Raw genomic sequence first — 13,724 nt, forward strand, 5'->3', positions numbered from 1 at the left:
CTTTTTCAAGTTCCCCTTCCACATTCTATTTACTAACCTGAACTTATGTAACTCAGCACCAAAAAATCTGACTTCAACTGCCAGCACCTGTTAATGCTTGTTTGTTCTGGAAACAGAAACTGCTCTTCTTAAGAGAGGGGCAGGAGAGATGTGTTGGAAAATTAACACACACCTCCCAACTCAGACGAAGCCCTGAAACAATGACTGAAAGGAGACCATGTATAAGTATCCCAGCTCCTTTGTTCTTTGAGTGAATTAACTCAGAGTCGTTTGTTCTATACTTGCTCGTGGAGTTCTCCACTGGGATTGAGATCAGAGTGGTGACTGACTTGCTAGCATGCCCTTTGTTATTTTATTTTTATTTATTTATTTTTTTGAGACAAAGTTTCGCTCTTGTCGCCCAGGCTGAAGTGCAACGGCGCAATCTTGGCTCACTGCAACCTCCGCCTCCTGGATTCAAGTGATTCTCCCGCCTCAGCCTCACGAAGTAGCTGGGATTACAGGAGCCTGCCACCATGCCCAGCTAATTTTTTTGTATTTTTAGTAGAGACGCGGTTTCACCATGTTGGCCAGGCTGGTCTTAAACTCCTGATCCACCTGCTTCGGCCTCCCAAAGTGCCGGGATTACAGGCATGAGCCACCACACCCGTCTGCCTGCCCTTTTTTGACAGCCTTTTTTTCCTTTGCCTCAATTCCCTACTCCTCTATGCTTGTTTTCTGGGTTCACATCCTAAATAAACTATTGCATGTGAATCTTTATTTAAGGATCTACTTTTGGAGACTTAGAAAAATGCAGACTCATTTGGTGACTATTTAATATATGGTGGTCAGGGAAACAGAGGAGTGGTATAACCAATATTAAAGGTGATAAAGACAGAAGTAGATTAGGGGCACTGGAACAAAGGCATAATACTTACATATTGTGTGAGTGGCAGCAAAAACATTTATGACCAGGGGAATAATATAGACAATGACATGACATAGTTGCATAGTAAGCCAAGAGTACTTTTGCCTCTTTTTACTTCAGTCTTCAATGGTAGAACAGAGCAAAACTTTAACCACAACCCTACAAAAAAAAAAAAAAAAAAAAAAAAAAAAGGTTAGTAATGTCTTGAAAAAATTTAACCCTAAAACCCTTAGAAGAGTAGGTTTTCACATCCTTTAAATAAGATTAATTGGCTTAGGATGAAAGTAAGCTACAATAATTTCTTCAGAAGAGTATAAACAGGAATCACTGTGCTTAATATTTTCCCCCAGTATTGACCAAGTGCCCAGATATGTAGCAGTTAATTAATAAATATTTGTTAAGTAAAGTATGGTGGAGAGGAGAGTGAAATAAAGTTAGCAGACTGGTTAATCAAATGCACTATATTAGTTATGGAAAATCAAGCATCGCAGTTGGAGAATATATTTGCGATACATAACCAATAAAGGAATTCAATTCAGAATATGTAAAGAATTACAAAGGCATTAACCCATAGGAAAAACATGGCCACGATGTACTCCACATGATCATACCTAAATGGTCAATAATCATGTGATAACATGTTCAACTTCATTGGTTATCAGAGCAATGCAAATTCAAACAACAATGTAATGCCACGCCTTCTAACTAGATGGATTTAAAATAAAAAGACTGTGTAAAGTATTGGCAAAGATGTGGAAGAGCTGGAACTCTCATATACCACTAGTGGAGGGGTAAACTAGTACAACTAGTTTGAAAATTTCTTTAGCAATATTTACTAAATAAATGTCAGCGTATATACCTCCTATGGTCCAACAACTCCACTTCTGGGTACACGGCCTACAGAAGTGCATTCATGAGTTTATCAAAAGACATGAACTAGAACATAATGTAGCAACAATATCAATAATAATCCCAAACTGCGGACAACCCAAATGTCCATCCACAAAGGAATGAGAGCATAAATTATGCTATAGTCAATAGACTGTTCTACCATAATGAAAATGAATGAACTACAGTTGCACACAGCAACATGTATGACTCTTACAAACATAGTATTTGAGTGAAAGAAGTCAGATACTAAAGTACAGACTGTATGATTCTAAACACATCAGTTCAAAAACAGCAAAACTACTCTATGCTGCCAGAAGTCAGGATGATAGTTATTCTTGGGAGAAGGTAATGATTTTAAGGGAACAAGATGGGGTGCTTCTGAAGTGTTAGTTATTTCAGTAATTCTTTGACCACTCACTAGTTTGGGAATTTGCTGGAAGGACTAATAAAATTCAATATAATACTATAGTCATGGTTAAGATTTATTATAGCAAAGGATGCATGCAGTAATAATAAACAAACAAAAAAAGATACTATACGGGCAAAGGCTAGAAGGTAAGTAAGTAAGAAGGTAAGTAAGGACAAGTAAGTAAGCTTACTTGTCCTCCTTCTCTGAGGAACTCTGGATACATCTCCAGCTGTGAACTGCAGGAATCTGTGTGAGATAACCATGCCCAAGAGTGCTTGCTTGAATCTTGTGATCCACAGTTCTTAAATGGAGTTGGTCACATTCCTTCCACGTAATCAGCCATGGTGCAAACCCTACACCAGGTCCTGGGTGCACATCACAAACCTTCATGTTTTTCATGTTTACTGTAAACATGTTGATAACTTAGTTCATCTTGACCCATTACTTTGAACATGTAGATTAGTGTCATTAGCCAGCCAGTATGTAACATTCCAGTAGTTTAATTCTCAGAGTTGACCAAGAGTCATTGCCATGGCTACAGAGATAAATGAAAATTGAGTGAAACACATCCACTGCATAAACTCCTTCTGTTCACTTTTAATGCTGTCTTCTTTGATTTGGGACTGATTGTATTGGTATGTTTAGTTTGTGGTTATGAATGCAGATAATACTGAAAACACTATTTAAAGAAATTATTCAGATAATAGTAATTCAGAACCATCACTTAGAGCTTGTTCGAGCAGATAAATGTTTTTTTTTCCCAGGTTCCTGTGAGATTATTGAAACCCTGGGAAGTTATCAAAATAAGTTTGGGAAGCCATTGGATAATATCAAAAAACAGAGGTTACTCTAAATACAGGAATTATTAAAGTGATATGAAGACAAAATTAAATTTGTGATATTGACTTTCAGAATATGTTTAAGTAGGCATGTGGTAGTAATTTTGTTAAAACAAAAGATTGTATTTGGATGTTTTGGCTATTCCTTAATATGTTTGAAGTGACCAAATAACCAAATTAAAAACAAATTTATGATCCAGCTGTAAACCTTATAGGAATTTAATTGATTGCATATTCTGCATTAAAAGTTACCAACAAAGATTTTTAATAGATTTTATTTTTAGAGAAGTTTTAAGTTCACAGCAATACTGAGCAGAACATACAGAGATTTCTCATATACCCACTTCTCCCACATATGCACAGTCCCACCATTATCAACATCCCTCACCAGAGTGGCACATTTGTTAAAATTGATGAACCTACCCTGACACATTATTATCACCCCATATTTGTAGTTTACATTAGGGTTCATTCTTGGTGTTGTACATCCTACGGATTTGGCCAAATTTATCATGATTTGTATTCATCACTACAGTATCATGGCAGAGTAGTTTTAAATGTTTATGTGTTATGTTTATAATTTTAAAATTGAACATTAAAATATATATGCAATAAAAAGTCAGTAGATCTGAGTTACGGCACCATTTTACTACTTATTAATGTTATGGCTTTAAACAAGTTTTTTAACCTTCTGCTTTCTTATCTGTGCAATAAACGGGGGCAATAGTGTCAATGATATAGTCTACAGGGTTTTTCTAGCAGTACAAGTTTATGTTTTAATAAATTACTGCCTCAGTACCATTGACTAATCCAACAAACAGTTTGTGTATCCACTATAATTAAGGCGTTAGGCTGAGTGATGTGGAAAAAAAAATGCTGGAAAACAGGATTTCTGGTTTTGAGAAGCTAAGTTTGGTGAGCAGGGCACCCGAACACCACAACTTGTAGCAAGGGAGTGAGGCTAGCATGAAACTGGAGAATTAAGAAAGACCACATTGTTCAGGTAGCACCTGAAAGGAAATATCGTGAACCAATAGGATTTTTACAGCGAAAAGAAGAGTAAGTTCATGTCAGGGGAACAGTTAAGCAAAGGCTTCCATCATGAAAATGCTTAAACAGAAAATAGTCCATTTTTTTCTGACTTGGGGATTGAGAAACAATTACAAGGAAATGAGGAAGGAAAGAAAGATTGATATCAAATCGTGAAAGGCCTTAACTTTCATGCAAAGGATTCTGCAGTCAATGAATACCTAAGAAGGTTTTTTCGGATGATGAAGAACGTAAATAAATCTGGTTTTCAGATTCATATTTCCCAAATGTAGCAGGTTGGGTTGTGCAGAAAGCAGACTTAGAGCCGGAGTTTAGTGTTTAAGATGTGTATTAGGAAGTGTCCTTGGGACACAACCCCTAAAGATGGAGAAAGAGGAAGCAGACATGAGAGCTAAAGGCTGCCTGCCAGTCACATTCCCAGGGGCAAGAAAACAAATCCTTCCTTGAAGGGGTATCTACGTGGAACACCAGGGCATCTGCCACATCAAATTTGTGCTTTAGAAGCACTCAGGGGCTGTGAGAGGCCCAGGTTTCACTCTGAATTGGTAGACATCAAATACAGTCAGACACTATTATTTTAAATAAACTTCCCAGATGATTTTGATGCACAGAAATCTGATAACCACTCTTTTATACATTCATTCAAAATCATTCAGTGAAGACTCCGAGCCAGGACTTTGAGTTTGCTTGTAGGACATTTCCTCTGCCTTAGGGTACCTTCCTTTGATACAACAACTCCACGAAAAAAGCAGAACTGACATCTGTGTTTTGCAAATAAGGAAACTAGCTTAGAAAGCATAAGTGACCATGCCCAAGGTCAAACAGCTGCTAAATATTATTCAGTCTCAAACTTACCCCTTCTCACTCCGAGTCTTTCTCCCTTTCCCTCTCGCTTCCTCTCTCCCTTTTTAATATATTTTAAATTTACTGCTGTATAGGTTATAATGTTCTTAGAAGAAAATGACTGTCCTTATTATCCTTAGAAACATTTCCAATGTTATGTTTGTTGCCCATCTTACAAAAATAAAAGTTTATCCCTGTCATGGTAAAAATAGACTCCCTGCTATATTCTATCTGGCATAGATGGCCATACAGTCCTGGCTTTTCATCCTGGCAACAGCTTTTGCTTTAACTCCCAACACCAGATACTGAAAAGAAGGTGCAATACTCTCTCATCTGTCTTCTCTGAATAAATCCTTCTTAGATCTTCATAAGATTCTGATGGATCTTCATAAGATTGAGTTGGGTTTTCCAGAAAAAGGGGAGCCTTTTAAATTCCCTTCCAAGAGGCAACTGAGGCTTTAGGTGGCATCAGTGAGGATGTGCTTTAAAAGGAAAAAAAGTTAAAATAAGAATAGGATGAATTTAATGGGCAGAGAGTCTGCTGTTGTTGTTTTTAATGTGAGTATGTGATACCTTATTCAAATCTCCCATCAACTCCTTGATTCTCTCAAAATCACTACACTTGTGCAAAACAGAGAGGTGCCCTACAAACCCTCCAAATGAATCCATGCTGTTCTTGATGCTGGCAGCTTTACTAAATGACAAATGAGTCTTAATTTTTCATCAACTGAGCATGGCCTAGGGACAGTGATGAAGATACTCTGGATACACCATTGGTAGATGAGGTTGTGCTTTATTTTCTACCCTTCTAACTCAAAATTAAACCATGGTTTGGAGACACATTAGGGGACAATCTTCACATGGCAGTGTTGATGATGATGTTTTTCTTCTTAGAGAAAAAAAAGTCTAGTACTGATACTCATCAGCATGCTGGGATTTTAGCAGGTTAGAAGCAATTAAGTACACTTGTATATTAGCAACTTACACAACAAAAGCTCTTAATTGCTTGTCTGGCACAACTTGAACTTTCTGAGCTATGACGTATAAGCAGTGAATGTTTTAATGTTTCAATATCTGGCAATCTCAATCGGAATTCCTAACCTTGTTCTGGAGTGAAGTTTGACTCAAATCATTCAAGGGCATTTCATCCAGATTTTACAGACTCCCACTGAAGTCCATGGCCTTAAAGTTACATGGGTTTATTTCCCTTTCGGAATGAGGATAGAGCTCACCAAATGGGATAAAGTAATTTACTGTTGCTTAAAGCCACAGGCACATACAGCTCAATTCTACAGAACTTTAGCTATCATCTTTAACCCATACAAATATATTTTTTCTTCACTGATTTATAATGCCACCCTTATTATAAACGAAATTCTCAAATGTATTTGGGTTTATTTCTAGACTCCTCTGTTCTATCGATGTCTGCCAATTTCATGTGCTGATATCAAAATATTGTACCGTGTGTGTGTGTGTGTGTGTGTGTGTGTGTGTGTGTGCATGTGTGTATGTAAGAGACAGGGTCTCACTATGTCCCCAAGCGGGAGTACAGTGGCACCATCATGGCTCACTGCAGCCTTGAACACCTGGGCTCAAGCAATCCTCCCACCTCAGCCTCCTGAGTAGCTGGGACTACAGGTGAGCACCACCACACCTGGCTTTTTATTATTATTATTATTATTTATTTTTGTAGAGACAGGCCTCCCCAAACTGGTCTGGAACTCCTGGCCTCAAGAGATCCTCCCATCTAGGCCTCCCTCGTAGTTAGGACTACACGCATGAGCCACCACACCTTGCCTCTAAATGTTTTAATTTTGGTTTCTCTCAGGCTAGAAAGAAAAGAAGGAGAACTGTATGAGTATTTGTGAAAGTGGACTGACTCCTCCCTGCTCAGGACAGCAGCTGACCCACCGGCCTTCTCTAGGCTGCTCCTGGTTTTCTTTGCGTCACCTCTCTAGGCTCTCTTTCCCAATGTCCTTATGGTCACTTTTTCCTCCACTCACTCCTTTCATGTTGGTGCTTGCCTGAGTTACATTCTTGGGCCATTCTCATTTGGTGTAGTTTTCCTGGACAATCTTAACTTTATTTTTGGTTTCAGGTAGCACCCACACTGGCGTGTCTTCCATGCTTCCTTGCCTGGCCCCAGATTTGTGCTTCTTACTGCTTCTTTGACTGGTCTGAGACTTTGGGGGTTTCTCAGGCCACTCAATCTCAACTCAAAAAAAGTAAAGCCCTACATATTCTACTCCAAACTCACTCTTTCTCCTTCATTAACTGTCTCTGCCCCAGTAGCGCCACCATCTAGGAGCTATCCCAGTCAAATGTTTGGAAGCTATCTCCAGGCATATTAGTTGTGACCCTATCATTTACATCCATTTGGATACATCTTCCTGATCCTACCTCTTTAATGTTCATTAAATCTATTTCCTTCTTCCCGCTCCTACTTCCACCGCCCTATTTGAGCTGGTAGGTATTCTTCTCAGGGGCTATACCTGTAGCTACCTAACTGGAGTCTTGCTGTATCTAATCCATTGAGAGGCAAGTGGTATTTTGTTTTATTTTATTTATTTTTGAGACACGACCTTGCTCTCTTGCCTAGGCTAGAGCACAGTGGCATGATCATAGCTCACTGCAACCTCAAATTCCTGGGCTCAAGCTACTCTGGCCTCAGCTGCCCAAGTACCTGGGATTATAGGTGCACCCCACCACACCCGGCTAATTTATTTTTAAAAAAAATTTTGTAGACAGGCTCTCACCACATTGCCCAGGTTGGTCTTGAACTACTGGGCTCAAGCAATTCCCATGCTTCAGTCTCCCAAAGTGCTGGGATTATAGATTTGAGCCACTGTGCCCAGCCTGCAAGTGATATTTTAAAGATGTCAACCTACTTATGTTGTTCCTAAAACACTTTGATGTTGTCTATAATCTTCATGATGAAATTGAAGTGCGAAGGCATGGCATCTGAGGCGTTCGCCATCCAGACCCTCCCTATCTCTCTATTCTCACTGACTCTGCCCTGGCTTACCAAATGCTTGCCTTTCATGAATGTCCTTTCATGTCCGTGTGCCTTTATAAATCCTGTTCCCTGTACCTGGGACAGTATTTCTCCCAAATCACCAGAGTCAAGAGGCTTTAACTCACTCGGCTTACATTAATTGCCTTGAAGACTCAGCTCAGGGTATTTCATTTTGCGAGGATTTTCTCACGACTTTAACTCCAGCTAGGTCAGGTGTCTCATCTTCGAGACATAAAATAAATATGAGCAATCCTACCCTGGCATAGGGTTTAGAATATTGGTATGTTTATGAGCCTCCTTTAAATAGACTTAGTTTCTGGAAGACTCGTGTTCATTTTAAGGTTGCCTATACCTTTCCTAGTAATTGACTTATAGGACTGTGCTGCCCAACATGGTAGTCATTAGATACATGTGGCTATTTAGACTTAAATTAAATAAAATTAAAAATTCAGTTTCTCAGTCACACTAGTTACATTTCAAGTGCTTAGTAGCCACACATAGCCAGTGGCTACTGTATTATCCAATGAATATATAGAACATTTCCATTATCACAGAAAGTTCTGTGGGACAGCATTGACATAGGAAGTGCTCAGTAAATGTTGGTAAAGTAAGTTAGGGATATATGAATTACTTGTGTTTGTTTGTTTTGAGACACAGTCTCACTCTGTTGCCCAGGATGATCTCAGTTAAATGCAACCTCCACCTCCCACATTCAAGCAATTCTTGTGCCTCAGCCACCCAAGTAGCTGGGATTACAAGTGTGAGCCACCATGCCTGGCTAATTTTTTAATTTTTTGTTATGTTATGTTATGTTATGTTATGTTATGTTATGTTATGTTATGTTATGTTATGTTGTTATGTTATTGAGCCTATTGCCCAGACTGGAGTGCAGTGGTGTGATCTCGGCTCACAGCAACCTCTGCCTCCCAGCTTCAAGAGGTTCTCCTACATTAGCCTCCCAAATAGCTATGATTACAGGCGCCCACAACCATGCCTGGCTAATTTTTGTATTTTTAGTAGAGACAGGGTTTCACCATGTTGGCCAGGCTGGTCTCAAACTCCTAGCCTCAAGAGATCCCCCTGCCTCAGCCTCCCAAGGTGTTGAGATTATAGGCGTGAGCCACTGCACCTGGCCATGAATTGCTTTTTAATTGAAATTCTTATTGAGATAATTGTAGATTCCTGTGTAGTTCTAAGAAATGCAGAAAGAGCAGTGTATTCTTAATCTAAGTGTCCCCAACATCTTGCAAAACTATAGTACACTATCACAACCAAGATCTTGACATTGATGCAATTCAGTAATCTTACTTAGATATCTCTGGTTTTGCTTGTACTCATTTCTCTCTCTCTCTCTCTATATATATATCTAGAGATAGATCTAGATATATATGTATAGGTATAAATAGATATAGATCTAGATCTATCTATATATAGAGATCTATACATATATGTATATATACATATAATACAAATATATGTATTATATATAATATATAATATGTATAATATATTATATTATTGTATATGCATTATATATAATATATAATATGTATAATATATTATATTATATCTGTATATTATATGTATTATATATAATGCATATATAAGTATTATATATTATATATTATACATAATGTATTATATATAACATATACAATACATATATATTTAATACATGTATATATACACACATACATATATAATTAACTACACACACAGAGAGAAATACATACACAATACATAAATACATACACAAATACATAAATACATATATACACACACACATACATATGTACATACGTACAGGTGCGCACCACCACACCCGGCTATTTTGGTATATGTATATATATTTGATGTATATGTTTACATATGTATATATGTATGTATTTCTCTCTCTCTGTGTAGTTCCACAATTACACCCCATGTGTAGTTCATATAGTCACCATCACAGTCAAGACATAGTTCTATCACCACAGGATACTCTTGTCGCTATTTTAAAACAACATTCACCTTCCTCCTGCACCTCTCATTCCCTCCTTAACCCCTGACAACTATCAGTCTGTTCTATATTCATAAAATGTTGCCATTTCAAAAATGTTATATAGATAGTATATAACCATTTAGGGTATTTTTCACTAAGCATAATTCCTTGCAGATTTATAATCCATGGTGTGGCACAAATCAATCACTTCTTTTTATTGCTAAGTACTATTTCATGGTATGTATTAATATGTACCACAGTTTGTTTAACCATTTCCCTATTGAAGCCTGTCTCCAATTTTTGGCTATAATAAATAAAACTGCTACGACAATTCTTGTTCATGTTTCTGTGTGAAAGTGAATTTTCAGTTTTCATTTCTCTGAGAGGAATGTCTGTCTTAGTTCATTCAGGCTATTATAACAAAAGACCAAAAACTTATAACAAAAGATACAAACAACATACATTTATTTCTCACAGTTCTGGAGTCTGGCAAGTCCTAGATGAAAGCACCAGCAGATTCAGTGTCTGGTGAGGGTCTAAGTACAGTGGTCTTCTCTTTGGAATCTCACATGGAGGAAGGGGTAAGTAGCTTTCTCAGCGCTTACATAAGGACACTAATTCTTTTCATAAGGGCTTCACCTTCATGACCTCATCTAATCCTAATTATTTCCCAAAGACCCCATCTCCTAACACCATCAAACTGGCATGTAGGATTTCAATACATGAATTTTAGGGGGATGCAAGTATTCACCCCATAACAATGACCAGAAATGTAATTGCTGGATCATATGACAACAGTATATTTAGTTTTGTAAGAAACTACCAAACAGTTTTTTCAGAGTGGCTGTACCATTTTACATTCCCACTATCAACGAATGATTTATACAGTTTCTCTGCATCCTCACCAGCATTTGGTGTTGTCACTATTTTCTATTTCAGCCAGTCCGATAGGTGTCTAGTGACATCTCATTGTGGTTTCAATTTGAATTTCCCTAATGTTTAATGACATTGAACATCCTTTTGTGTGCCTATTTGCCATCTGTATATTCTCTTGAGTGAAATGTCTGCTCTTGTCTCTTAACCATTTTCTGTTTAGATTTCTTTTTCTGTTGAGTTTTGAGAGTTCTTTATATACTCTGTATGTCAGATAGATAGTTTGAAAGTATTTTCTTCCAGTTTGTACCTTGTTTGTTCATCCTCTTCACATGGTCTTTCACAGAGAATACGTTTTTAATTTTGATGGGGTCTAATTTATCAGTCTTACTTTTTATAGATCATGGGTTTGGTGTCAGGCCTAAGAACTCTTTCTGAGACCTAGATCTTAAAGGTTTTCTGCTATTTTTTAAGAGTGCTATGTTTTACATCTAAACCCATTTTGAGTTAATTTTGTGTAAGGTATGAGGTTTAGGTTGAAGATATTTTCTGTTCAGTTTGGTTTTATTATAGTAAAATATTCAAAACATAAAATTTAACATTGTAACCACTTTTAAGGGTACAGTTTAATGGCATTAAGTACTCTCCCCTTGTTTTGCAACCATTACCACTATCCATCACTACAACTTTTTAATCATTTCAAACTGAAACTCTGTATCTATTAAGCAATAACTTGGCATTCCTCCCTTTCCCTAGCCTCTGGTATCCACTAGTCTACTTCTTGTATCTATGAATTTGACTGTTCTAGACACCCCATCTAAGTGGAATTACGCAATATTTATCCTTCTGTGTTTAGCTCACTTAGCGTCATGGCTTCAAGGTTTATCCACGTTGTCACATGTATCAGAATTCCATCCTTTTCAGAGATGAAGATTATCCCCTTCCATGTGCATACCACGTTTTGTTTATTCATTCATCTGTTGCTGGTTGGGTTGTTTCCATCTTTTGGCTATTGCAAATAATGCTGCAATAAACATTGGTGTACAAATATTTGCTCAAGTCCTTGCTTTCAGTTTTTTGGGTATATACCCAGAAGTGGAATTGTCTATGTTAATTCTATGTTTGTTTTTGAAAAACTGCAATAGTGTTTTCTATAGAAGCTGTACCATTCTACATTCTCACCAGCAGTTCACAAGTGTTCTAATTCTCCACATCCTTGCCAACATCTGCTATTTTTTGTGTTTTTAAAGTAGCCATGCTAATAAGTGAGAGGTAGTATTTGCGGTTTTGATTTGCATTTCTCTGATTAGTGACGTTAAGCTTCATATCAGGTGCTTATTTTATGTCTTCTTTGGAGAAATGTCATATAAGTTATTTGCCTATTTTATATTGAAGTTTTTAAAATTGTTGTTGAGTTTTAGGAGTTCTTTCTATCTTCTGAATGTTGATTCCTTACCAGATATATGATTTGCAAATATTTTTTCCCATAATACGGGGTGTCTTTTCACTCTGTTGATTGTGACTTTTGCACAGAAGTTTTAAATCTTATGTAGTCCAACTTACCCAATTTTTCTTTTTTATCCTACACTCTTGGTGTCATATTAAAATTATTGCTAAATCCAAGGTTGTGTAGGTTTTCCTTTATGTTTTCTTCTAAGAGTTTTATGGTTTTGGCACTTATGTTTACATCTTTGGTAAAAATGTAGCTAATTTCTGTATATGACGTTAGGTAACAAAGGGCTCATCTTCACTTTTTGCAAGTGGATGCTCAGTTTTCCCAGTGCCATTTGTTAAAAAGACTGTTCTTTCCCCACCCTGAATGGTCTTGGCAACCTTGTCAAAAATCATTTGACAATATGCAAGGGTTTATTTCTGGGCTTTCTATTCTGTTTCATCAGTCTATTATTTAATGCCAATACCATACTCTTTTGATTATTGTTGCTTTGTAGAGAGCTTTGAAATAAAAATGTTAGTCTTTTAACTTTGTTCTTCTTTTTCAAGGTCTGTTTTGGCTATTATGAGTCACTTGAGATTCCCTATGAATTTTAGGATAGATCTTTCTTCTGCTGCAAAAACATTTGGATTTTGCTAGGGATTGCATGGAATCTGTAGACTGCTTTAGGTAGTATCAATATCTTAACAATATTAGGTCTTCCAATCTATGAACATGGGATGTCTTTCTATTTATTTATGTCTGTGTATTAGTCCATTCTTGCATTGCTATTAATAATTACTTGAGACTAGGTAATTTATTTTAAAACGAGGTTTAATTGGCTCATGATTCCACAGGCTGTATAGGAAGCATGGCTGGGGAGGCCTCAGGAAACTTATAATCATGGTGGAAGGCAAAGAGGAAGGAGGCACATCTTACATGACCAGAGCAGAAGGAAGGGAGTGAATGGGAGGTGCTACACACTTATAAAAAAAAAATAGATTTCACTCACTATCATGAGAAGAAGAAGAGGCAAATCCACCCTCATAATCCAGTCACTTCCTACCAGGCCCTCCTCTAATACCGGGGATTTCAATTAGACATGAGATTTGGGTGGGAACACAAATCCAAACCGTATCAGTCTGCTTTAATTTCTTAAGAAGTATTTTGGGCCAGGCATGGTGGCTCACGCTTGTAATCCTAGCACTTTGGGAGGCCGAGGCGGGTGTATTACCTGAGGACAGGAGTTCAATACCAGTCTGGCCAACGTGATGAAACCCTATCTCTACTAAAAATACAAAAAAAAAAAAAAAAAAAAAAAAAAAAAAATTAGCAGAGTGTGGTAGCACACACCTGTAATCCCAGCTACTTGGGAGGCTGAAGCAAGAGAATTGCTTGAACCTAGGAGGCAGAAGTTGCAGTGAGCGGAGATTGCACCACTGCATTCCAGCCCAGGCAATAGAGTGAGACTGTCTCAAAACAA

The sequence above is a fragment of the Rhinopithecus bieti genome, unplaced genomic scaffold, assembly GCF_001698545.2.
Source record: "Rhinopithecus bieti isolate Rb0 unplaced genomic scaffold, ASM169854v2 scaffold_4658, whole genome shotgun sequence".
NCBI lineage: Eukaryota > Metazoa > Chordata > Mammalia > Primates > Cercopithecidae > Rhinopithecus > Rhinopithecus bieti.